At 44.8% G+C, this 25826-nt stretch overlaps 1 protein-coding gene across 12 annotated transcripts in view; it reads left to right on the forward strand.

Annotated features, from left to right (window-relative positions):
• Positions 1-4859: 4859 nt before the first annotated feature.
• CMKLR1 (chemerin chemokine-like receptor 1) overlaps positions 4860-25826 on the forward strand; it is a 60575-nt gene continuing 39608 nt past the window's right edge. For 2 of the 12 annotated variants that reach the window (XM_072600223.1, XM_072600231.1), the window contains exon 1: positions 7241-7867. The gene's annotated coding sequence lies outside the window, so the exon portion shown is untranslated. The other 10 variants (XM_072600221.1, XM_072600220.1, XM_072600216.1 and 7 more) reach the window with 9 other exon arrangements.

Consider the following 25826-nt stretch of genomic DNA (forward strand, 5'->3'; position numbering starts at 1 on the left):
AGGCTGGCCCCAAGCCCAGCTTCATCTTCTCTGCCAGATGCAGTTTCCATCTGATAAAACCAGAACCTCATTTAATGGAGTTGATTTGGCTCCATGAGGATAGTTTGATTCGAAAGGAGCCGGCAGTAACTCATCCTGCCTCCAAGGACTGGGAGGAAGAGACGATTTACATAAATCCTTCCTGAGCTTTGTCTCCCCTTCTGTACCCCATCCAAGATTTCTAGAGGCTGCTTTATCTCTGTTGGAGCTCAAGGAGTGTTCTTTCTAAGGCTGGGAGGGCCTTTGACAGCAGCCAGCAGGAGTCCAGGATTGGGAAGTCTCCCATCAGCCTCTGGTGATCCAACCACCCTCCCACCCACCCCCCCCAGCCCTGAGGAAATGGGGGGCTGACTGTTGAGACCCTGGCCCAGAGAGATAGAGAAGTTAGGCTTCTGACCTAGAGAGGGGAGTGGAATGCTGGGAGGAGGCAAAGAGTGAGCCATGAGGGAAGATAGGGAGAGCAGAATGGTTAAAATGTTCTTTTCTGGAGAGAGGGAAGGGTGTGCATTGAGGACCAATCCACTCGAGGAGGGGTGGGAGCAGGAGAGCAGGCGCTAAGGCAGTGTGAATGGTACATCACATTGGGCATCAGGAGAAGCAGGTTCTGGTCTTGTCTCTCCTATTGCCTGTGGGTAACTTTGGGTAATATTTCCTTCTCTGGGCCTCAGTTTTATTAGCTGCAAAATGGGAATATTAATCCAATCATAATTTATCAATCAAATATTTATTGATGGTCTAAATGTACCAGACATTGTACTAGGCACTGGAGATTCAAGGAAAAAGAATAAACCATCCCTACCTGTAAAGTGCATATATGATGCGATAGCAGATAGACAAAGAAGAAATAAGAATATTCAAATATTTTAATTACCTCATTCAGTCCTTACAACAACCCTGGGATGCAGGTGCTATTAGTATGTCCAGTTTACAGGTAAGGAAACTGAGGTAGGCAGCGCTTAAATGACTTACCTGGGGTCACACAGCTGAGGCCAAATTTGATTTCAGGTCTTCCAGACTCCAGGTCCAGTGGTCTGCCCACTGTGCCACATGGCTTCCTATAAACAGAAATTAATAAATTCATATGTCTACACACATGTTTGTGAGGCATTCATTATATGAGGTGTACGGAAGATACAGAGACAGATCAGAGGATTGTTGGAATCCCATTTTGCAAAGGAGGAAATGGGGAAGTCCCTAGAGGTTAAGGGCCTTGCCTAAGATTGTATAACAAGGGAATAGAAAAGGGAGAATTTGAATGCGGGTCTCCTGATTCCAAAGCTAGAATGATTTTTATCACCCTCAACTGACTCCTGCCCTCAATGAACTTATATTCTTGGGTGTGTGTGTGTGTTCAAATGTGTGAATGATTTATGTATATGTGTGTATGTGTGTGGGTATATATGTGTGACTATACCGTGAATATATGCATATATGTTCATATACGTGTGTTGTGTTTATGTGTGCAAGTATGTGTATATATGTGTGTGTGGATGTGAGTTTGTGTATATATGTATGTATGTATCTGTATATATATGTGGGTGTGAGTTTGTGTGTGTATATATGTGTCTATATATGTTTGTGGGCATGGGTGTGTTTGTGTTGTATGTGTGTCTGCATTATGTGTCTGTGTGGGTCAGAAAACATCTATACAACATCTGCCTATAGTAAGTCATAACTGGGGATGTGATGGAGGCTGGCCTCTTCCTGTGTCTTCCCAGAATCTTTTCCTTCAGCCTCCTGTAGCGGGACTTGCCTCATCCATTTTCCCTCTCAAAGCTGGGCATTAGAAGTGGCCAAATGCTCTCCTCTGTGCCTGCTCTGCCCACCCCTCCTGCAAATGGGCTTTGGGACTGTGACAACATAACTAAATACAAAATGCCTATATGCTAATACAAGACAATGTTGAGAGACAGCAGGTGCTAATAACTGAGGGGTCAGTAAAGGCCTCACGCAGGCCCTATGACTGGGAAAGAAATGTAGGATGATTGGACCATAAGTCTGGAGCTGAGAGTGGCCTCAGACATCATCTGCTCTTATTTTAGCCATGGAGAAGACGGGAAGAGAGACAGGAAGATACCTGCCTAAGGTCACACAGTAATTAAATCATAGGTTTGTAAAACCAGAGCTGGAGGGGCCCTCAGGGAGCATCGAGATCCTAAGGTGGCCCAGGTAGCAGACAATAGAGGTGGATTCCCTGGATCACTTATCTACTGGGGTTGCTGTGAGACCTCCATGAGATAATGTATGAAAAGTCCCATAGGTTTGCCAGCTCTCCTGAAACAATGTGGACCAGCCAGTCTCCCCTTCATCTCACCTTTGTCCCAAGCATTTAGTGTGGTCTTTTTCCACCAAGATCTTGGGTCTCACATCTGCATTGTTCTGTTGGTTTGTTTCACAGATGCACAACTCACCCTCCCCTCCCTCAGTCCAACCAGTGTCTTACAAATGACAACCAGTCAGTGTGGTAGTATTTTCAGTTTGAAAAGGAGACTGGATTGAGAGTCAGAAGCTTTGCCCCTACTACCTGTATGATCTTAGGCAAGTCACAACCTCTCTGCGTTTCATTTTCCTCTTCTGTAGAAAGGGGTTGACCTGGATAACTTCAAAGGATCCTTTCAGCTCTAAATAGAGCATCCCAGGACCTGACTGTCCCATCTCACTGGATCTCATTGGATCCTCAGACAGAGTGGAAGCTGATGGATAGATGAGTGGGATTATTATATTCATTTTCAGAAGAGAAAGCCAAGTCCCAGAGATCTCCAGTGACTTACTCAAGGTCACACAGAGAGTTGATAGCAGAGCTGGGACTACACCTTAGCTACTCTAAGCTCTCTTGCAGCACTGGTGCCCCTGCTATGGAATATCCCATTGTTCGTATGAGTGAGAAGGAAGGGTTCTGTGGCAATGGGAAATGCCGCCTTGTGGTAGGGCTGGCTACTAAAGCTACTAAGTGTGCAGAGGTTCATCACTAGATCATCCATGGGCCGATCCATTTCAGTAATGCCCTCAGGTATTTTTGATATGTCTGCTAACTGGGGGCTCAGAGCAATTGTGATTAAACTCATAATTAAAATCAAGTCCCTAAAGCTGGAGAGAACCACATGGACTACATGGGTCAGTCTATTGCCTTTCTTTGTATCCTCAGTATTCAGCACAGTCCTTGGCACACAGCAGACACTTAATGTGACTTGAATTGCTAACAATCATAATAGCAGTCATAATTCTAGACTACTTTGTGGCAGGTTTTTAAGAGGACATGGAAGAGAGTTGCCCAGGTTGGGTGGGCAGGGATGGACTGAGGTAGGCATTATGGGATGGAACACCCAAACTGATGAAGTTACAGATCCATGTATAGTTGTATATAAGTGGTTGTACATAAGAAGAAACTGGTTAATCATGTTGTCAGGGTTGTGGAGGGAGAGGAACACTATTACATAGTTGGTAGAATGGTGAGTTGGTCCAACTATTCAGGAAAGCACTTTGGAGTCAAGTGAAAAAAATTGCCTACACTGTCCTCACTTTTTGCCCCTTAGATCCCCCTGCTAGGCATATACCCCAAGGAAGCCACTGATACAAGGAGTCTCCATGTCTACCAAAATATAGTCAAATCAAGTCAACAAGCACTTATGAAGCACCTACTGTGTTCCAGGCACTGTGTGAAGTTGGTGCTCATCAGTTGAGGAGTAGCTAAACAAATTATGGTACAGGAATGTGATGGATTTAGAAATGACAATATAATGAATACAGAGAATCATAGGAAGACCTGTAAGGACAGATGGGGAAGCTGGGTGGTGCAGTGGATAGAGAGCTAGGCTTAGAGTCAGGAAGACCTGAGTTCAATTTCAACCTTGGACACTTACTAACTATGTGATCCTGGGCAAGACACTTAATCTCTGTTGGCCTCAGTTTCCTTACCTGTAAAATGGAAATAACAATAGCACCTACCTCCTTGGGCAGTTGTAGGATTAAATGACATAATAATTGTAAAGTACCTAGCACATAGTAAGTCCTATATAAATGTTAATTATTATAATTATTATTAAGTAGAGCCAAGGGGGAAAAACATACACTAGCACAATAACAAGGATAGAATATCAAGACTGACTACCACAAACTGAATACCATCAAATTATAACGGCCATGAAGAGAGAGGAGAAAACACTTCCTGTACTTCTTTGCCAAGGTGGGGGACCATGGGTGAGGAACACGGCATACGATGCCACCTTTTTTTTTTTTTTTTGATGAGTTGGCTAGTTTTGTGGATCTGGTTTTTTCTTGCTCTTTTTTAGACTTTGTTACATGGATTGGGAGCAGAGAGAAGGGAAATGTAGATAATTTAAAAAGGCACAGGTGCAAATTAGTTAGATTAATCAGCACAAAAGGGATTGGTACGAATTAATTTAATTAGTACAAATTAATTTTTTTTAAAAAAGAGTAAAGAGTAAAGTCCTTCAATGCGCCCCACTCCCTCCCTAGCCTAGAAAGAAACACCCTCCTTGTGTGCCCTTTAGCCTTGGACTTCCTTCTCTTCCCCAGTTCTGGAAGCATAACTGGGCAGTAACATCACCCTCTGCTATTTTGGGAGTGTGAAGGTTTGGTAAGCAGGAAGCTGGGCAGGAGGGGAAGGTCTTTCACATACTGGAAGTCTCACCTCTAGCTCTTCTATCTACAGTGGAAACTTGTGAGCTCTTTGGTCTCTCCCAGGACAAACTCCTTGTGGGTGGAATCAGTTGGGAACATTTTTCCATCTCTACTCCTCCTACCCCATGCCCTGAATATTTCAATATAAGCCTACTTTTAACATCAGGTTTCCAAGAATTCCTGTTCCGGGCCTGTAGCCAAACACACAATGTTTGAGGATCCTGGACTGTGTTAGCAGAGTCAGAATGAGACTCAGCACCTTCTCAGTGCTGTCTGGAGAATTATAATGTAAGTACATCGATTCCATTTTATGTAATGATCGCTCATTTAGCACCAAATATATGCCAGGGAAGAGGCAAGGAATCCTAGTGGATAGAATGCCATCTTTAGAGTGAAAAACCCCCAAACCTGGGTTCAAGTTCTGTCTCTAACACATGCTGGCTGTGTGACCCTGCATGTCACTTGCATACTCTTAGTTGCTACAAATAAGGCTGCAAATTGTAGAATAGGTGTTGATCTAATTGCTTCCTCATTAGGTGCTTCCTCATTAGGTGCTGCATCCACCCATGTTGCTGTAGATTCCTTTTCAAACAATGTGTCAAGTAGAGATGCAGAGAAAAAAAAAGGAAACCTGGAGCCTGCATGCTACTGTGGATACAATGTGTACACAGAAAAACAAATGAAGAAATAGTAGAAACGAACAAAAAGTATACAGTCATCTCAAGTGGTAGGGAAGGCTTCCTGTTGGGGGGGTGGGTACCAGAGCTGGCTTTGGAAGGGATTTCAGAGTTCCAAGAGGTGATGAGTGGTGTTGTACAAGAAATGATCAGTAGTTAATTTGACTGTAGATGAGACAGATAGGATCAGATTTACAGCCAGAAGGGAGCTAGGAAGACCTCTTGTCCAGTCCCCTCATTTTAGAGGGGAGGGCAAGGTGTGGAGAGAAGCGACTTTTTCCAAGAGAATTTTAGAATCACAGAATCAAAAGCTCTTAGAATCCCAGACTTAGAGGTGAATGGGACCTGAGATGTGGTCTAGTTCAGTCTTCCACTCATCATAGATGTCTTCTCCATAACATCTTTGATGGTTGCTTCAAGAATGGACAACTCACTATCTCACCAGGCAACCCATTCTGTTGTTGGATAGACCTAATTGCTAGAAAGGACTTTCTCATACTATAGGGAAATTGACTTCCTTGTAACTCTTGCCTTCTGGTTCTAGCTCTTTCCGCTGAGGCTGGGTGGAATAATCTTTTTCAAGTGACAGCTCTGCAAATATTTAAACAAGTTATTGAGTAAGTGACCCCCATACAGAAGATGATTGGCAACTAGATGGCACAGTGGATGGAGTTCCAGGCTTGGAGTCAGGAAGACCTGAGTTCCAATTTAGCCTCAGACACTTACTAGCTGTGTGACCCTGGGCTAGTCACTTATCCCTGTTTATCTCAGTTTCCTCATCTGTAAAATGGGGATAATAATAGGACCTAACTCCCAGGGCTTCTTGGAGGGACCATTGAGGTAAGAGTTGTAAAGTTCTTAGCACAGTGCCTGGCATTTTATAAACGGTAGCTATTATTATTGCAGTATAATCTTTAGAGATTAAAATCAGGAAGCACAAAGAAAGAAGGAAGCCAGCATTTAGTAAATGCCTACTATGTGCTAGGCAGTGTGCTAGGTGCTTTGCAAATATTATCTCGTTTGCTCCTCACAGCAACCCCAGGAGGTAGGTGCTATTATATTCCCATTTATAGATGAGGAAACTGAGGCAGACAGAGGGTAAGTGACTTGCCCAGGGTCACACAGCTAGTACATGTCTGAGGAAGGTCTTGTAGAGACCAAATCCAGCACTGCCTCTCCGTAGACAGGGACATCTCGCCATAAATTAGATGAAAATATCCCAGAGAAGACATGGCCTGTTGGCAGCAGCTGCTTAGCTAGCAGCGCGTCTCTGACCTTTGTTCTAAAGACCTTCATGTCTGGGACTGAGATTCTCCTGCTAGAGATGACAAACCTTGCAGTCAAGACGCTGAGGGGAACAAACTAGGTCATTCAATAAGGAAAAAGGGCAGGAAGCTACTTCTGCAGGGGGAGTTTGGTGGATCCATTGACTGAGACAATGAGGTAGAGGGGACAGAGATGATCTGGGAGTCTGCACAACTTGGGTTCAGGTCTAGCCTCCAGTACTTTCTGACTGTGTTACCCTGGGCAAGTCACTGCCCTCTCTGGGCCTCAGTTTCCTTCTCTGTAAGAAGAATTGGTTGATCTTGATGGCCTCAAAGATCTGTCTCTTCCAAGTTAAAACCTGTGATCCCTTAAAATCCCTCCTCTTTCCACTCCCCTAGCTGAGAACAAGGGGAGAATAGGAGAAAAATGGGGAGGGAGTATGTTGTTTTGCTGACTTCACTCTTCTGGCTATATGGGATGTGCTTACACTGAGGCCCACCTGCAGGAATGGGAGGCCCCCCTACAGAGGAGGAAGTGACTGAGTTCCTTGTAAGAGCCTGCAGATTCCTCCCCCACTCCTCAGAGCCCACAAGCCCAGTTCTCTGTCATCCAATCAGCCCCCCTTCCCCCACCGAGGGGGTCTCTAGCCTGCTGTGGGAACAGCTCCCAGCCATATGGCAGTGAACTGTGGCCTCATCCTTCCCCCTTCTCCCCTCACGCTCCCACTCGTGCAGGGCTCTGCTTTGCTCTGCCCTGGCCAGTCACCTGGCAAACAGGGGCTGTGCCGGCCTCTCACCACCCCAGCCCTCAGCCCACCCGGCATTGGGTCAGGAGGGGGGAAGCCAGCCAAGTTTCCGGGCTCACCCCTTTCCAGATGTTTTTCCTGCAGAAGGACGGCCCGCCCAAATCCCACCCTGGGAACTCTGCTGTCTTAAAAAAAAAAAGCAGCAGGCATTCAGTGGGTCTGGGATTGTGGGGCAGGCAGAGCCAGCTCTGGGGGAAGAGATGAGGGGCTCTGGTTTACTTATCCTGCTTTTGTCCTAGACTGGAGCCACCCCTTACTCCTGGATGAATGGATGGATGGAGGTCTGGATGAATGGCCACAGGAGGCTGGAAAGCTGGATGGACAAGATATAGTGGCAGCACAGGACGGAATCCAACGGCTGACAGTTGGCACCCTCCTTCTGCCGGGAGGCAGGTGCTGGGCATCACAGACAGCTGTTGTGTAGAGCACAGTGTGGAAGGTACTAAGTTTTTCTATCAATTTTCTTGAGAGGGGATAGGAGGAGGGAGAGAACATGAGGCCCGATCTTGGGCCCTGTAGTGCAGTGGGAAATGGGGGGCAGGGCAGGATTTGGAATGAAGAGATGTAGGTTTCAGCCAGTTTTTGGTTCAGCTGCTTGCTAGCAGTGTGACCTTGGGTAAGTCACAGCTTCTTTGGTTCCCAGACTTTTCATCTGTAAAATGAAGGGTATAGATACTGAGTTAAGAAAGGATATGGAAGGCCTTCTCATCCAACCCAATCATTCTTAAGATATGGAAAATGGGGCTTAGGGTTTAAATGATGGCTGAGATCTCCTCCTGCTCAAATTCTATTAGCCTATGAACCAACTTCCTTAAGGTCAGCTAGTTACCAGAATATAAACACATCTTTAACATCAGCTTGAATCATAAAAATATACTGATCATAAAGGCAAATAAAAATAATCATACACCTGAATATATAAAATGTCTTGATATACATAATAATATAAAGTATAAAGGAATCTAAATTATCTACTGTTGTAGAATTTAGTGATGGAAGGATATTTAGAAATCATTTCGTTCTGCACCTTCATTTTACAGATGGGGAAAACTGAGGTTTATAAAGGGAAATGACTTGCTCAGGGTCATGGAAATAGCAAGTAGCTGAGACTCCAAATAAATCTCCTCTTAGGAGTCAGATCTCTAGTGGTACGCAGATCTGCCTTTGATTAGGCTGCTTTGGAGACAGCAAAGATACACAATATGTTGCCAGGCTTTACTCAGGACTTATTTGGCTTAGTAGGACCTGATGGAACTTCTGATCATGGGCTTGGAGACCCCAGGCTAGTTGCTCAAGATAAGTTTTGTGGAATTGTTGAATCAAGTGGAAGTTGGGGAGGGGGCTGCGTGTTGTTTTGTATGAATTATGCCAAGGTAATGGTGCCCAGAAGCCGATTCCATTATATTTTGGATTCTGCTCTTATTGTTTCTAGCTCAATAAAATAATTTTTTTTGGGGGGGGTAATGTAATTGGGATGGCACTGAAGAAACAGATTAGTTTAGGTAGAATTGTTTTTTATTATACTGGCTCAGTCCACCCATGAACAATGAATACTTCTCCAATTATTTAAATCTGATTTTATTTGTATAAAGTGTTTCATAATTATATTCATATAGTTCCTGGGTTTGTCTGGGCAGGTATACTTCTAGGTATTTTATATTGTCTATGACTATTTTAAATGAACTCTCTCTTACAATCTCTTCTTGCAGGGTGATAATATAGAAGTACTGATGGTTTATGTGGGTTTATATTTTGAATTCTTACACTAATGAATAGTGCAGTGATAAAGATTCTTAGGACATAGAATGTCACAGCTGGGAGGGGCCTTAGAACAGGGGATGTCGGAACTGAAAGGGGCTTTAGAACAGGGAATGTCAGAGCTGGGAGGGGCCCTTGGAACAGAGAACACAAAAGGCCAGAATAGGAAAGACATGAAGAGATCATGTGCTTCATACTTTTCATTTTGTAGGTGAGGACACTGAGTTCTGGAGACAGTAAATGACTAGGATATGTCACGTGGGCAGTCATGACAGACCTGAGGCTGGAGTCTGAGTCTCTTGCCTCCTGGCTGAGTCCTTTCCCCATGATCTCTCACCGGAATGAGACTATCCTTGCCCAGCCTCTCTTTTGGCCATTGGCATCAGGACGTAGGGCCAGAGCATTTATGATGAATGACCTTTTGCCCCTCCATCTGTGGCCTGTGCTGTGGACTGAGGCTTTCTGGGTTTTGCTTCTGTAAGCAGTCCCCAGGCTTTGTCAGCAGTTCCAGATGACAAGGTACGGGGAGAAGTGAAACTTATTTCCAGGAAAGATTCATCCTCGGGGATGCCCACAAAGCTTTGCGCATTGGGGAAGAGGGACTTTTACTGAATGAAGAAATGAATGAATCAACAAGTAGTTATGAGATGCCTGGTGTGTGCCAGGCACTGTGCCAGGCACCAGGGAAGAGAAATATCAAAGTAAAGCCAGTCCCTGCCCTCAAGGAGTTTACCCGTTCTAATAGGAGACAATACATGTAGGGCTGGGCATAGGTAGGATAGGTAGCATTTTGGTTAGCTCAGAGATGGTGAGTGGAGTCATAGGGCAACTCCCTGCCACATGCTTTCTGGTACTAGTGGTAGGATTGATCTGATTATTGTTCCCTGATTGAGAACAAGAAGTGAAAAGTAAGAGAGGGGGCCTGTGTTTGGGGTGAATGTTCCATGTGCCATATGCCACCCCAGACTCCAGTGTCTTGGTGGGTGGTTGGATGGGATATGAAGCATGATCTGGGGTGGGGGTGTCCTGGGGCCAGCTCTATGGCTCAGGAGAGCTCATTGGTAAAATTTCAAGGTGGGTACCCTTCAGAAAGTGGTACATGTTACAGTTGTCCTGATGGATAATTGACCAGTGTGTGAATCATGGTCTGGAATCCCCTAGATATAGTGGGTTAGGTGAGTTAGACTGGGGGCTTCTGGTAGCTATTTTCTTGGATGCAGATATGCAATTGTAGTGAAAAGAAAGGAAAGTGTCTTTTGATGACTATGTCACTTGCTCCGTGTGACCTTGGATAAATCACTTCCCTTCCTAGATGACTGACCATCCTTGCATGTAAAATGACACCTTTGGACTCAAAGGTCAATTTCAGTTTGGGCATTCTATATTCTTTGATCCTTTATATACCATGTTTTATGATTTTGGGTCCAAACTTAAGGTGACTAATCTGAATGTTATCTGAGAAATTCTGTCATTCAAGCCAAATATACCTTAGAGTCTCTTGGATGACCTTTCTTCCCCTGATCTCCAGGAGGTCAGGCAAAATGCCAGGAATTTCTGCCAATTGGCAGGGCTTACTGCTGTTGCCCAACCTCCCACCTCCCTCCTCCTAGGGCACAGTCCCATGCCCTCTGCTGTGTGTGTGTGTGTGTGTGTGTGTGTATGTGTTTGTGTGTATATGGTTCCCTCCTTCCTCCTTCCACTGTACCTTGAGATAACCCCTGGACATCTCCATTCATTAAACAAACATTTATTAAGGGATTATTACTAAGGCACTGTGCTAGACACTGGGGATTCAAAGACAAAAACTAGTCTCTACCCTTAAGGAGCTTGTCTAGGAGGTTATATGGCAATTCCTGTTCAGGGAGGCTCTGGATTAGATGATCTCTGAGGTCTTTTTGGGAAATAGCTGAATTTACCAGAAATGAGGCAACTCACCAGCTGCTGTCTGCCTGGGGATTCTCAGGGTGATAGGTCATTGAGCCCACCAAAGTCCTCTGTCCTGGAAAGGAGAAGAAATCATGGCATAAATGGTTAAGTGGGACCAGAGAGCACCTGAGGTTTCAATTAGCAATGATGCAGAGTATATTTAGTTGGAAGAGCCCTTAGAACATGAAATGTCATTGCTCGGAGGAGTCTTAGAACACAGGACATAGGATATAGACTATTATGGTTTGAAAGGAATTAAGTCTGTGACAAGTTGGTGACAGAAGTAGGTAAGTATCATTAATCTCCTTATGCCCAGACCTCCATATCCTGCTGCATAGTTAAGTTCTTCTATTCCTTCCTTCATTTATTTATCCTCACTTTCTAAGAATGTTTTCATAAACCAAGAATGAATTTTGAAGATTCAAAGATGACCCAGATCCCATTGTAGCTTTGAACACAAATGATTGACATCTAGATTTATCTTTTTCATTCTTTCTCTTTTTCTTCTTTCTCCCTCTCTTTCTTCCTCCCTTCCTTTCTCTTTTTTTGCAAGAGAAGATTCATAGTATAGAAATGCTGAACAGCAGACTGGTTCATCAAAGAATAACAATTTCTCCTTGATGTTTGCTATGCATCAAATGACTCAAGGCAGATTGGGAGATCAGGGAACCCACAGGTAAAACTTTATTTCCACCATTAGCTCACATAGAATGATCATAGGATCATGGATTTGGAGCTGGGAGGGATATCAGAGGCTACTGAGTTCAAACTCCCTTATTTTTCAGAGGAAAGAATTGGAGAAGTGAATTACCCAGTCACTGAGTTATCAGGCTATGATGTCATTTTCTTTGACCCCAGGTTTAGCATCTTCTCTATTCTGCCATATTGTCCTGCTTGGTTCCACTAACATCAAGAAGCACCTAAAATTTATGGCTATTAGCAAGACTTGCTAAATATCCAAGAAAGAAGGGATAGGATCCTTGATTGAAGGAGGGATCTGGGTTAGTGGAAAAAGCATAGGCTTTAGGAATCAGAAAACCTGAGTTTGAATCCCAGCTGTGACACCTCACAGAATCTCAGAACTGGCACCTAGTCCAATGAAATCCTGAACAAAATTCTCCCTGACAACAGCTCCAACAAGTGGTCCTTCAGTCTTTGCTTCAAGACTTGCCCTGATGGAAAGCTCACTATATTCTTTGCTAGTCCATCCCACTCCTAGACAGCTCTACTTGCTGAGGAATAACTTATTAAGAGTACTAGTCTCAAGTCTTCCCTCTGATGCTCACTACCTCTGTGACCTTGGGAAAGTCACTGAACTAGTCTTTCCGTAATGAGAGGGGTTGGACAAGATGGCTTCTGAGGTCACCTCCAGCTCTGAATTTAAGATCTTATGATTTTGTGATTATCAGTCAGTCAACCAGCACTTATTAGGCACCAGCTATATGCCAGGTGCTCTACTAAGTACTGACAAAGAAAAGCAAGACAACTGGGTATGAACAAAAAGGCTTCCCATAGAAGATGTGACTTAAACTGGGACTTGAAAGAAGCCAGGGAAGCCAGAAGGTGGATGTGAGGGGGGAGACCATTCCAGGTATGCAGAACAGACAGAAAAAATGCCCAGAGTTGGGAGATGGAGAGTCTTGTTAGAGGAAGGGCAAGGAGCCCAGTGTCATTGGATCAGAGTATATGGCGGGGAGTAAGGCGTCAGAAGACTGAAGAGGAAAAGGGGGACAGGTTCTGAAGGGTTTTTGAACACCAAACAGGGAATTTTGTACAGGCATACCTTGTCTTATTGCATTTTGCTTTATTGTACTTCATAGATATTGTGTGTTTTACAAAATGAAGATTTGTGGCAACCCTGTGTTGAACAAATCTATTGGCGCCATTTTCCCATTAGCATGTAGGTTCTCACATCATGTCTCTGTGTCACATTTTGGTAATTCTCACAGGATTTCCAACATTTCATTATTATTATGCTATCTATTATGGCGATGTGTGATCAGTGATCTTTGAGGTTACTAGTAAGTAACCTCAATTGTTTTGGGGGGCACCATGAACCACACCCATAGAAGATGCTAATGTAATCAGTGAATATTGCGTGTGTTCTCACTGCTCTACTGACCAGCCATTCCCCCAGGTCTCTTCCTGTCCTTGGGCCTCCCTATTCCTTGAGACACAAAATATTGAAATTAGGTTAATGAATAATTCTACGATGGCCTCTAAGTGTTCAAGTGACAGGAAGAGTTGATCAATGGCAAACTTCATTGTTGTCTTATTTTAAGAAATTTTACTTAATTTAATTTCTTATATTTATTTACATTAAATTTTATATTATATATTACAGTTACATTTATATTTTATTTTTATGTTTAATTTAATTTTAAAAATTAAGAAATTTATTTAAGAAATTGTCAGTCACACCCACCCTTCAGTGACCTGAAGATGATCCTGATCAGTCAGTAACCATCAACATAGAGGCAAGATCCTCCACCAGCAAAAAGGATTACAACCTGCTGAAGGCTCAGATGGTAGCATTTTTGTTTTCTTAACAATAAAGTATTTTTTAATTAAGGTATGTACATCGTTCTCTTAGATATACTATTATTGCACACTTAAAAGACTATAGTATATGTAAACATAACTTTTGCATGCACTGGGAAACTGAAAAATTAGTGTGACTCGCTTGATTGCAATATTCACATTATTACAGTGTCTAGAACTGAACCAGAAATATCTCCAAGGTGTTCCTGTAGTTGATCCTGAAGGTGATAGGGAGCCACTGGAGTTTATGGAATGGGGCAGGGGAAGTAGAGTGACATGGTGTTTTAAGGAAGACTTGTTTGACAGTTGAGGAGAAGATGGACTGGAGTGGGGAGAGACTTGAGGCAGGCAGATCCCTCTCCCCCAACAACTATTGCCATAATCTAGGCATGGAGTGATGTGAGCCTGTACCAGGGTGGTGGCTGGGTCAAAGGAGAAAAGATGGCATGTTCTAGAAACAACAGGATTTGATAATTGATTGAGAGGAAGTGAGGAGTTGAAGATGATCCCCAAGTTGCAAGCTTGGGGATGGGGAAGGTGGTGGGACCCTTGGGAATCAGGGGGAAGGGAAGTTTTTGGTGAAAGGTAATGGGTCCATTTTTGGACATGTTGAGTTTTAGATGTTGATAGGACTTCCAGTTCCAGATGTCCAACAGACGGATGGAGATGACTGTGATCTGAGCAAAGTTACATACTCTCTTGGTGCCTCAGTTGCTTCATCTATGAAAAGAGAAATGTTCATCCTTGTACTCCCTCCCTCTGGTCTTCTGGAAGAAAGCTATAGACCCTTGAGTGAGATAGGGACCAGTGGATTGTGCTCTCACTTCCCTACGGGTGCCTAAGCACAAGGCTGGACCATAAGCATTTTGCCCCCACCAGCAGCTGAGTCAGCAATGTGGAGTCAGCTGCTTTTTGAGGTTTCTGAAGGTTAGATTCAGTTCTTCTTCCCACCCTCACCGCCCTTTCCCCTAGGGCAGAGGTAGAGAACCTGAGGCCACTCTAGGTCCTCAAGTGCAGCCCTTTGACTGAATCCAAATCAGCTGTGTCCATCACCCTAGGGCAAGGGTGGCCTGGAGGCCACGTGTGACCCTCTAGGTCCTCAAGAGTGATGAATGTTGCTGTCCTGACCAGTGCCTGGCCTGCCCTAGGAGACTTCATGGGCCACCCACAGGGACTATTGTGTAATAGGCTGGTGTCAGGAGCTTCCTCAATTCCTGCTTCTGGGCTTCAGGACTCATGCCCACAGGCCCAAGGATTTCTTGTCTTGGGGACAGTGAGAAAGGCTGAAATCTTAAGGGCAAACCCAACTTTACAAAATGATTGGATTCCCCAAGCAGTTTTTGTAAGGCATATTTTGTAAATCAACATTTATTAAGGTGACTTTATAGTTAGGCTATGTTTATAGGAGCCAAGAGCCTTGGGTTCTAGCCCTGATTCTGACATTGTGTGATTGTGGGCAGGTTACTCTGAACCTCAGTTTCCTCCTCTGCCAAATGGCCCTACTTATGCCTGGCTTGCTTACCACTTTAATGCAGAAAGAGACAAGAGATGGAAAGGGGATCACTGGATTAGGTCTAAGAGGACAATGAGCATTCAGTATGGAAACTCTGGTGCAGACAGTTTCCATAATTTGCCCAAGGTCACAGAGCTAGTAAACTGTCTGAGGTTAGCCAGTCAGTCAGTAATACGTGACATTATGACATCACTTTAATGTTTGCATAGCCTTTTTTCAATGTTATGCCATTTTCCCTTTATAACAACTCTGGTAGGTAGGTACTGCTATTGTGGCCATTTTACAGATGAAGAAGTGGTTAAGTAACTTTCACCTCTAACTATCCCAAATTTCAAGGTCACACACAAGTGAGGATCTAAGGCAAAATATGAACACAGGTCTTCCAGATTCCAGGTCTATCCATTTGTCAATAAACATTTATTAAGCGCTTGCTATGTGAAGTAAAGTGGGATCTAACCTCAAGGATTTGAATTCCTGACTACAGATCAGGTGGTCTGTTCACTACACCACACTGCCCCACAAATGATGTATAAAGGACCATGTTTCCATCAGATTACAATGTAGTACAGTAGATGGAGAGCTGAAAGCGACGTCAACATCCCTCTTGTCCAACCACCCCATTTTGCAGAATAGAAAACCGAGGCCCAGAGTGGTAAAAATGGCCCATGGTTATCCAGGTTATAAGCATCAGAAGTGGGACTTGAACCTCACTCTTCTGACTTTACAATTGGCTTTCTTTCTGTCGTTCCATGACATGGTGGGTAGATCTTGGAATAAGGAAGACTGTGCTCCAATTCCACCTCTGACACTGGCTTGAAAGAAGATAATGAATGTCAACAGCTTTGCTTCTCTTCAAAGATATAAAAGTGCCAGGTGTTATTATTACATACCTTTGGGGGATTTTTGTCACAGGATCAGAGAATCTCAGAGTTGGAAGGATGCTCAGAGGCCAACCAGGTCCTACCAATCCCTCTCTACAACATTCCACGCTTATGGTCTTCCAGTGTCACTACTGGACATCTAAAGCAGGCAGCCCACCTCTCTTTAAGGCAGCCCATTCTGCTTTGGGGTAGCTTTCTTGATTAGGGCATATTTTTCCTGCTTTCAGACCCATACCTGCCTCTCTGCAACTTGCCTCCATTTTTCCTGTCTTTATTATTATCATTCTCCTTATTGTTTTTTTTTTTTCACAGAAACACTGGGATTTGAGTAAGACAGCATGACATAGTGGCTAGGGTACTGGACTTACATACCTGGGTTCATATTCTACCTCAGACACTCAGATACTTTCTCACTGTGTGACTTCTAGGCAAGTCACTTGACCTGTCCACTTCAGTTTCCTCATTTGTTCAGTGATGAGGTTGGATTGGATGCACCTTCCAGCTCAAAAACTATGATCTTCTGTCCATTTTATAGATGAAGAAACTGAGGTTCAGAGTGGTTAAGGGCATTGATGACTCTTTAATTTTTGTATCCTTGGCATTTAGCATGGTGCCTGACACATAGCAGGTGCTTAACAAACGTTGATTGATTGATTACATAGGAGGGTGACCAGGCTGGTAATAATGCCAGATAAGAATTGGTTAAAAACATTGGGGACATTTGTCATGGAAAAAAGAAAAAAAGCAAACTTAGTGAGGTGATGGTTTCTGGCTTCAAGGATTCTAGGCTATCACTTGGAAGAAGCATTAGATTTGATTCTACTTGACTACAGAGGGCAGAACCAGGAACAATTGGTGGAAATTGCAGAGAGGCAGATTTTGCCTCCATTTTAGGAGAGGTTTTCTAAGACTTAGAGTTTTCCAGAAGTAGAACTGCCATGGAAAAAGGAAGTGTCTCCTCATAGGTCTTCAGGGAGAGAGGCTGGATGAGCCCCGGTTGGGTATGGTGGAAGGGGGATTCCTGTTCAGGCTTCTGTTGGACTGTTGACCTCCCACCATGGATCTTTCTGTGCCTTACCCCAGATCACAGAATGATCTAAGCTTGGGCTACATTCTGAGAGACAGAGTATGTAGTACAAGGGAGCTTAGAGTCCGACTGTTCTCCACCCTGCTCAGACTGCATGTTGGCCTCTATATTTTAATGACAATGTTGATAAATTGGAGGATAATCAGAGGACAGTGACCAACATCGTAAAATGCCTAGACATCATCCCATGTAAGGGCATGTTGAAGAAATGCTCATTGACCCACTGAATGTTTTTCCAGGAGAAGAGAAGACTTGGGGTAGGGCACTTGAGAGTTATCTTCTAGTATCTGAAGTGCTAGCATGTGGACAAGGGATCAGCTACGTTCTGCTGGGCCCCAGACCACAGAACAATGGAGGTGGTGGTGGTGGAAGTAGTAGAGGATCAGGTTTCAGATCAATGTTGGTTAGTCAATAAGTAATAAGTATAAGCACCTACTATGTTCCAGGCAGTGTGCTAAGTTCTGGGGACACAAAAGGAGGCAAAACACAGTCCCTGCCCTCAGAGAGGAGACAATTTCCCTCAAAACTCCAGCAGCCATGTTCGGGTGCCAAAAGCTAGTGGAGAGTTTTTAGACAGATAAGGTCAGAGCTGGGAAAGGTCTTATATATTCTGTTCCCTCATTGTGGATGTGAGGGAAATGAGACCATAACGGGGAAAAGTATTCCCTCACTATATCACACTGTTGTATGATGGAGGCTGGTTTCTGGGTTCTCAGTTTGCTCAAAGCAGGCCAGTCAAGGCAGAGCTGACCCATACCCAGAATGGCTGGAGCACTGGATCTGAAGTCAGGAAGACCTGAGTTCAAATACGATCTCAGACACTTATTAGTTGTGTGACCCTGGGCAAGTCACTTTACACTATTGCCTCGGTTTCCTCATCTATAAAATGAGCTGAAGAAGATTAATGGTAAACCCCTCCAGTATCTTTGACAAGAAAACCCCAAACAGGGTCATGAAGAGTCGGACACAACTGAAAAAATAATCAACAAGGGATAGCATCCAAGGTCTCCGAGTTCTTGCTGAATTCCCTGCATATTTGCAGAAATCTCCAAACAGGAGGCCACTTTCATCCTCCAGTCCTAGAGATCTACTACATCTATCTTTCTTCCTACCCCTGGCACTCTGTCCTGAGGACCATCCATTCTGAACAGAGATCTACCTGCCACACATTTTCTGGGCTTTGGGCCAGCACCCGTCTAGTCAGGAGGGAACATCCCAGTGATATTTCAGGATATTTCAGGAAACCCCTGATGAGGCACGGAAATGAGCACTGGCCCAACCATCCTGTATGTCTTGACAGATGGACTGTATACCCAGACTGCCCTGCTTTTTTCAGCCCTTCCAGAGCTGACCTTTATAGCCATCATAAACCCTGACATTTAAAGGTGTTTGAAGATTTACAATTCATTGTGCCTCTGTGTTATTCTGTTTCATTTGAGCCTTATGGTAACCTTATGACGAACTACAGAAATTGTTACTCCCATTTTACAGGTGAAGAAACAGAGGCTCTGAGAGGTCCATTACTTGCCCAAAGCCACACAAGTGGTAAATACCAGAGGCAGTACTTGAACTCAGGTCCCCTGATTCCTGTTCTTAGGCAGTTAGTTGCCTTTCTACCAGCTGGAATGGTAATGCTAAGGAGCCTCTAGACCCTGGGTGACTCCTCTTGGTGGGGAACTTAGCATCCCACCTGCTGCCCGTGTGGTTCAGTGTGTAGTATGGCTGACAGCTTTGGCTGCTGTGACTTTTTCAAGGTCATGACCTTTCTGAGGTAGAGCCATCAGTCACCGCCTCCCAAGTCATCTACCTAAAATGGCCCCCAGCCAAGTCCTAGTCATCAGCATGTGGGGAAAAGTCCAGGAGACCAGCATTCATTTTTTCTCTCCCTGCCAATCCAGCAGCTTACTGACGTCAAGAAAGGGTCTTCAGGGAGTCTGGATAATTGTCAGATTGCTTTATGGAAATGTGTTTTTGTGTCTTATTGTGGCAAGGGGCTGCCTCATTGGTCAGGGATTTGGGTCAATCAGGCAAAAGTTTCAGCTGAATTAAGAAAGGAGTATTGGAGGAGCTGGAGTGGGGAGAGGAGAGTGGGTGGAAGCGCCATGGGTAGAGGGCATTCTGAGAATCTGGTCTGAGCAGGCTGCTCACACAGAGGGCTCCCTCAGGAATGCTCTCTGTTCTCCACCTCAGTTTCCCTAGCTGCAAAATGATTGTGACTATAGGTCATGCCCTGCTACCTTGTAAGCAGAGGACAGAATCAAACAGCAAAGACTATATGACCCATCTAGGGGCTCTTAGGGCTTAGAACAGAAGTAGAGAATGTCAGAACTGGGAGGCAGCTTAGAACAGGGAAAGTCAGAGCTAGGAGGGGCCTTAGAACAGAGAATGTCAGAGGTGAAAGGGAACCTTAGAATACAGAAGGACAGAGCTAGGAGGGGCCTTGGAACAGGGAGTGTCAGAACTGGGAGGGGCCTTAGAACAGGGGATGTCAGGACTAGGAGGCACCTTCAAACATAGATGGAAGTAGGGAGAGAACTTAGTACATAGAACATAGACCACAGATTGTCAGCATTTGTGGTGTAATGGACAAAGTACTGGATTGAATGTCTCAGAACCTGGATTCGAATTCTGACTCAACAGCTTACTAGCTTTGCACAAATCTCCTTATTTCTTGACTGGACCTTAGTTTCTTCCTCCGACAGGAAAGGGTTGTGTGTGTGTGAGGGGGGCGCTGGATTGTATAAGCTGAACTCTATAGAGTAACAATTCTAATCCAGCTCTCTTCTGTGATCCTTTGACTTTTGACATGATTTTATCCATTCTCCTCATTTTATGATGGAGGACAATGAGACACGGTCAGAGGAAATGTCCTGCCCAGTGTCACAGAGCTAACACACAGAGCCCTGGATTTCCTATCTCCTCCAGCCCAGCCCTTGGCACAATGTGAGGTGTTAGTTTCAGAATGGGAAGTGCCAGAGGATAATATTGCTGGTTTTCCAGTTGGGCCAAAGGTTGGGCCTGGCTTCCTCATTCTTTTGCACCCAGCTTGGATCAATGGTGCTTCCCAGTCTCCAGGTTGGAGGTGTGTGACAGGGAGGAGGAGCTGTCCTCAGGGACTCTGCATCAGGTCTCCCTCCTGACCTCTACCTTGCCTTGCCCCTTCCACTACATCTTCCTACTGTCTCCCTACAATTCTACCCCCAACCTTGGCCAAATTACAAAGAAGAATTGAGAACAAATGAGAAACTCTGGGTTGGAAAAGCTTGAGAGTCAAGGAGGCTGACAGAGAGCAGATGGGATGTGATGGGAACACAACACAGCGTAGTCAGCAGAGGGGCTCGGGGCATCCAGAGGCTAGGAAAGAGTCTGAGATTCACTAAATGTCAGAATAGGTTGGGGCTTTAGAAAGTGAGAGCGGGGGCGGGGGAGTGCTTTTAGAACAGGGGATAGCAGAGCTGGGAGGGACCTTAGAACAGGGGATGACAGAGCTAGTAAGAAGTTCAAATACCATTTTACACCTAAAGAAACTTTGACAAAGTTCTAACCTCCCCAGGCTTCAGTTTCCTCCCCAATAGAAGAGCAGTTTGACCCAGATGAGGACCATGACATGCCCAACGTCATAAGAAGCAAAGAAAGTGGGGATGGGGGGTCAGGGAGACTGCAGGTCAGAACAGCCTGGAAACAGCTCAACATCATCCCAAATCCTCATCCTTACTGAGGCCCCTCAGTAAGAACATGCTAAGATTAAAGAGGTCCAGCCTGGCCTCTGTGTCTTTGGCTCCCATCAAGAACAGCCTGTTTCCCATTTGGAAGGAGCTGGGGAGGCCAACAGCAGATCCTGCCCCTTTGTTTCTCTCCCCCTGAGGGACAGGTAGGTTTCACAACAGCCTCCAAGCTGTAGCCCTGGCTGGGCTGGGGGCCCACTCCCAGGCTCCCATCCCTAGTGCTCTCAGACTCAGGCCTTCCTCAGTGAGTAATGAGTGACCCTCATGTGTCTGGCCCTTTGGAGTTCACAAAGCCCTGTCTCGTTCCTGTTGTCTCATTTAAGCCCCCAAGGGGGTCCAGTGAGCTAGAAACGGCCAGGAACATTATCCTGATAGGAAAGATGAGAAAACTGTGGTTCACACCAGGGTATCCGTTTCTTACTTCATCAGTGTTTTGTCCCCACTGAGGTTTTGTGGACAGAGCTAGTAAAACGTATTAACTGTGCTGTTTCTCCCTCAGACAAGTCTCTAAGACTGTAAGTTATAGAAGAGTTACTATTCTGTATTAGTGAATAGAATTTCCACAGTAGGAGTTCCCAACAGTGAATGTCATAGGTCTAGATGTCACCTCTCATAAAAAAAAAGTGACAAATTTTAGACCAATTTCTCACCATGATCATGTCCTTAAAGAAGAGGCATGACTGCGTGCTTGGTGATTCAGTGGCTAGAGTATTGGGCCATGAATCAGAGAGATTTGAGTTCACATCCAGCCTCAGATACTTCCTAGCTATCTAGGTGACCCTGGGTAAGTCACTTAATCTCTCTCTGCCTCAGTTTCTTCAGCTGTAAAACGGGGATAATAACAGTACCTACGTCACAGGGTTGTTCTGAGGATCAAATGAGATCATTTTTGTAGAGCTTTTAGCAATGACCTGACACATAGTAGGTGCTTAATAAAAGCAAATTCGCTTCCTAATGTACCCTAAGGACCATGGGACATTTTTCCATCTGACTTGTGGTTGAAACTTTGTGTGTACATTGTCTCCCCACTAGAAAGTGAAGTCTTTGAAAATAGGGATGGGCTGACTTTTCTATTTGTATCTCTAGTGCCTAATACAGTATTTTGCACATACTAAATGCTCAACAAATCATTCATTCATTCATTCAGCCTTCCCTCTCTCTTGTCTCTTTGTCCCAGACCCTGCATCCCACTTATATCTCAGTCAAACCCCAAAGATGAGCATTTGAGGCTAACGCTTTTATCTTTATGATAAAAAGAGGAGGGTCAGGGGGGTCCACCACAGCTATGTGACCTTTCACTTCCCTGTTCCTGGCCTCAGTTTCTTACTCCGTAAAAACTGGCTGTGGTCTGTCAGTCAACAAATTTTTACCACCTGCCAGGCATGAAGGCTCTCTTGCTTACTCCCATGAGCCCCCAGAGTGGGAGGAAGTAATGGGTCTCTGAGTATGTGTGTGTGGCAATTGTGAAAGCCATCTGCTTGTCACTTTTGACTGGAGTGAGTCAGGGACAGAGAAGTAGTCCTTAGCAGCTGCATCCTGCGGCTAAGGAGCACAGGGTGAAGAAGGCAGGGACCCCAAGCGTGTGGGAATCTGGCGAATCTAAATCTCCAGCATCTTGATGTTAGCAAACTTGCCTCAGCTGGTGGGGACTGCATTCCACTGTTATCAGCTGAGCAGAGGATCTGATTGTTCTGGGCTGCTTGGCCATGTGAAAAGGTGGCTGTGATTGGGACAAGCTGTGTCTGGAGATTTCTCAACGGTACAGAGGCTTGGACTCACCAACCTGGTCATTGCTGGAATTTTTATAGTTGGGTCATCATTGGAGCAGCAGAAGAAATTGTGGGCTCTGAGCCTGAACACTCTGAGTCCTATTTCTGCATCTGCCACAGATTCACTGTGTCACTTTGGGTAAGATAGTTCCCCTCTCTGGGTCTCAGTTTACCCATCTGAAAAATAACTGATATTTTGTTATAAGGTCCCTCTCAGTGCTGACAATCTAAGTTCTAAGTTTCTTTCCAACTCTGGAATTACTGTATTCTAAGATCCCTTTATGGCTCTGACATTGTTTTCAGGTTCTTTTCACCTTTCATATTCCATCTAGGTCCCTCCAGATCTGATATTCTGTGTTCTCAGGTTCCTTTCAGCCGTCACATTCTATATGCTCAGGTCCCTCAAACTCTGACATTTCTATATTATCTCTTCCACCTTCTTTGTCCTGCCATTATATGTTCTAGGGTCCCCCACCTCTGACATTCTCTGTTCTTAAAGATTCTCAATCTCTGAACGTTCCATGTTCTAAGGTTTCTCCCAGGGGTGATACTTTATGTTCTAGGCTCTCCTGCCTCTGACACTCTCAGCTCTTAAGGATTCTCAGTCTGATACTCTCTTTGCTAAGGTCCCTCCCACCTCTTACATTTCAGGTTCTAAGGGCCCTCCCACCTCTGACATTCTATGTTCTAGGGTCTCCCCTGACTCTTATGGCTCTATGAATCCTCATCCAGGATTCTTTCTTGCCCCCAGGGTTGACCTCTACAGAGTGTAGAGGTGCTCCAAAGTCAACTCTGTCTCTACCATCTCATCTCTTGGTTAACTTTCTATCCCTTCTTGGCACCACTAGACCTTTTGGTCCATGCCCACGGTGCCCAGGAAGCTGTAGACTTGCCCAGCAAGAGGGAAGTTAGTAGCAGAAGCCTTAGATGGAACCCTTTGATCCAGCCACAGATAAAGGGCAGGGAGGTGGGGCTAGTCCACAGTGATGTATGGCCTTACTGAGAACGGAGCACTCTTCCTCACTGGGGCTGGAAGCTGCCTACTTGTTTGCGGCTCATGTTTTTTATTGGGTGTATAACTAAAACCTGTTTCACTTCCCTGGGGGTAGAGTCCCTGCTTTCTCTGAATAGCTTCTGTTCCCACCCAGACAGGCTCCAGGGGAGAATGGCTAGAAAGAAATTTTTCAATGGCTTGTTTGAGGGAATGGGTGCTGAGTGGGGACAGGGGTGCCCATTGAGAAAGCCCAGGGATTTCCCTAGACTGTGTTCTGTAGAGCATGGAATGCTGAACCAGGGGCGAGGAAGAAAGGCATCAGAATCCTGCCTCCCTCCCTCCCTCACTGTGTGCCTCTGGCCAAGTTGCCTTACTTTTCCCCCTGATTACCTTCCTGTAATAGCCTCCAACTCCCATTCCAGCTCTAGCTCAAGGATTCCATGTGCCCCCTCTTTCTTCCTCCTTCCCTCTTTCTCTCGAACTGACTGTATCATAGGATTTAAAGTTGGAAGGGACCTCAGACTTCTGCTTCTTCCAAGCTGATAGACATGAGGCAAACTGCTTAACCTCTCTGGGCTTCTGTTTCCTAATATGTCAATGAGAGGCTTAAACTAAATGATCCCCAAGTTCATTTTTATGTCTATAATTAAGGAGGGGAGGATGGGGGGAGCTTTTTAATCATCTTACTAATAGCTAGCAATTGTATAGTGCTTTACAAATACTATCTCATTTTATCTCACCACAACCTTGGTGCTGTTATTCCCCATTTTTACAGATGGGGAAACTGAGGCATATAGTGAATAAGTGACTTGCCTTGGGCCACACCATCTGAGGCTGGCTGGATTTGAACTCAGGTCTTCCTGACTCCTGGGCTGACATTCTAACAACTGGGGCTAGCAGTGCCTTGTGGGGAAGTTAAAAGCAACATAAACTTTGTATTTGTCTGCATTACCCCACCTAGTAGGTACTTAATAAATATTGATTAAATTGGATTGTATTTGTTCTGCATTACCTTACCTAGTGGTGTCTCCCTAGAAGGGTTGATCTATTTATTTATTCTACTAAATAATTATGGGTTAAATTGAATTGAGTCACTAAAGCCCCTCCCAGTCCTGACATCCCCTGTTCTCGGGCCCCTCCTAGCTCTGACATCCCCTTTTCTAAGGCCCCTCCCAGTCCTGACATCCTCTGTTCTCAAGCTCCTCCAGCTCTGATATCCCCTGTTTCTGCTCTGAACCCTCTGATGCTGACAGCTCATACAGAGAAGCAAACTTTACAAAGTGCTTTCCCCCTTACCACCTCATAAGATCATTAATATTACTGTTAGTCTCCATCTAAGTTTTTGGTGCCCTGGACAAAGCCCAAGTTGCTCCATCTTTGTTACCTTGCTATCTCCACTACCCTGTGCTCTACATACCCCAAGGATCCATGAACATTTTGGAAAAAAAATTGCCTCTTTGTTTTCACTAATCTGTATCTGAAGTAGAGTATTTCCTTCAATTATTTAAAAAAACTGCCAAAGGGATCTCTTACCCAACAAAGGTTAGGAAGTCTTCCACTGGATGGGACAGGCTGCCTCCATGCTTTCTAAGGGGCTGGAGAAAGGTGTGTGTGTGTGTGTGGTGGGGGGCAACCTATTTGGATTGGTTAGCAACAGACCACAATAACATTAGTCCTTGGGTGAACTGGCTCTTATTCAGCTACTAGGTGCGTGTTTTAATTGAATGGTAATACTCCCCTTCCCCACCCACTGGCAGCTAGAGGGAGTGGATGTGGGGAATTAGATTGGAGCTGGAAAGGACCAGAGAGATAATTTAGTCCAACATCCTATTTTGTAGAGGGGGGAACTGAGTCCCTAAGAAGGGAAGTAAGTTCCCCACAGTCAGACATCCAGGAAGCTTCAGTGCTATGATTCGAACTCAGGTACTTGGACTCCAATTCAAGGGTTAGCTCCATTACACCCTTGTCTCTAATTGTTGCTAAGTGACTATTTAATATCTGTTGAACTAATTTGAACTCATTCCCAGTCCAAAACAACTGTCTGTCTGTCTCTCTCTCCCTCTCTCTGTTTCTCTCTCATCCCTCCCCCCTCTCTCCTCTTCCCTTCCTCTCTCTTCTCTCTCTGTCTCTCTCTGTCTGTTTTTCCCTCCCTCCTCTCTCTGTCTCTCTTTCCCTCTCTCTGTCTCTCTCTCACCTTCCTCTTC

Source organism: Notamacropus eugenii, chromosome 4 (assembly GCF_028372415.1).
Source record: "Notamacropus eugenii isolate mMacEug1 chromosome 4, mMacEug1.pri_v2, whole genome shotgun sequence".
Lineage (NCBI taxonomy): Eukaryota > Metazoa > Chordata > Mammalia > Diprotodontia > Macropodidae > Notamacropus > Notamacropus eugenii.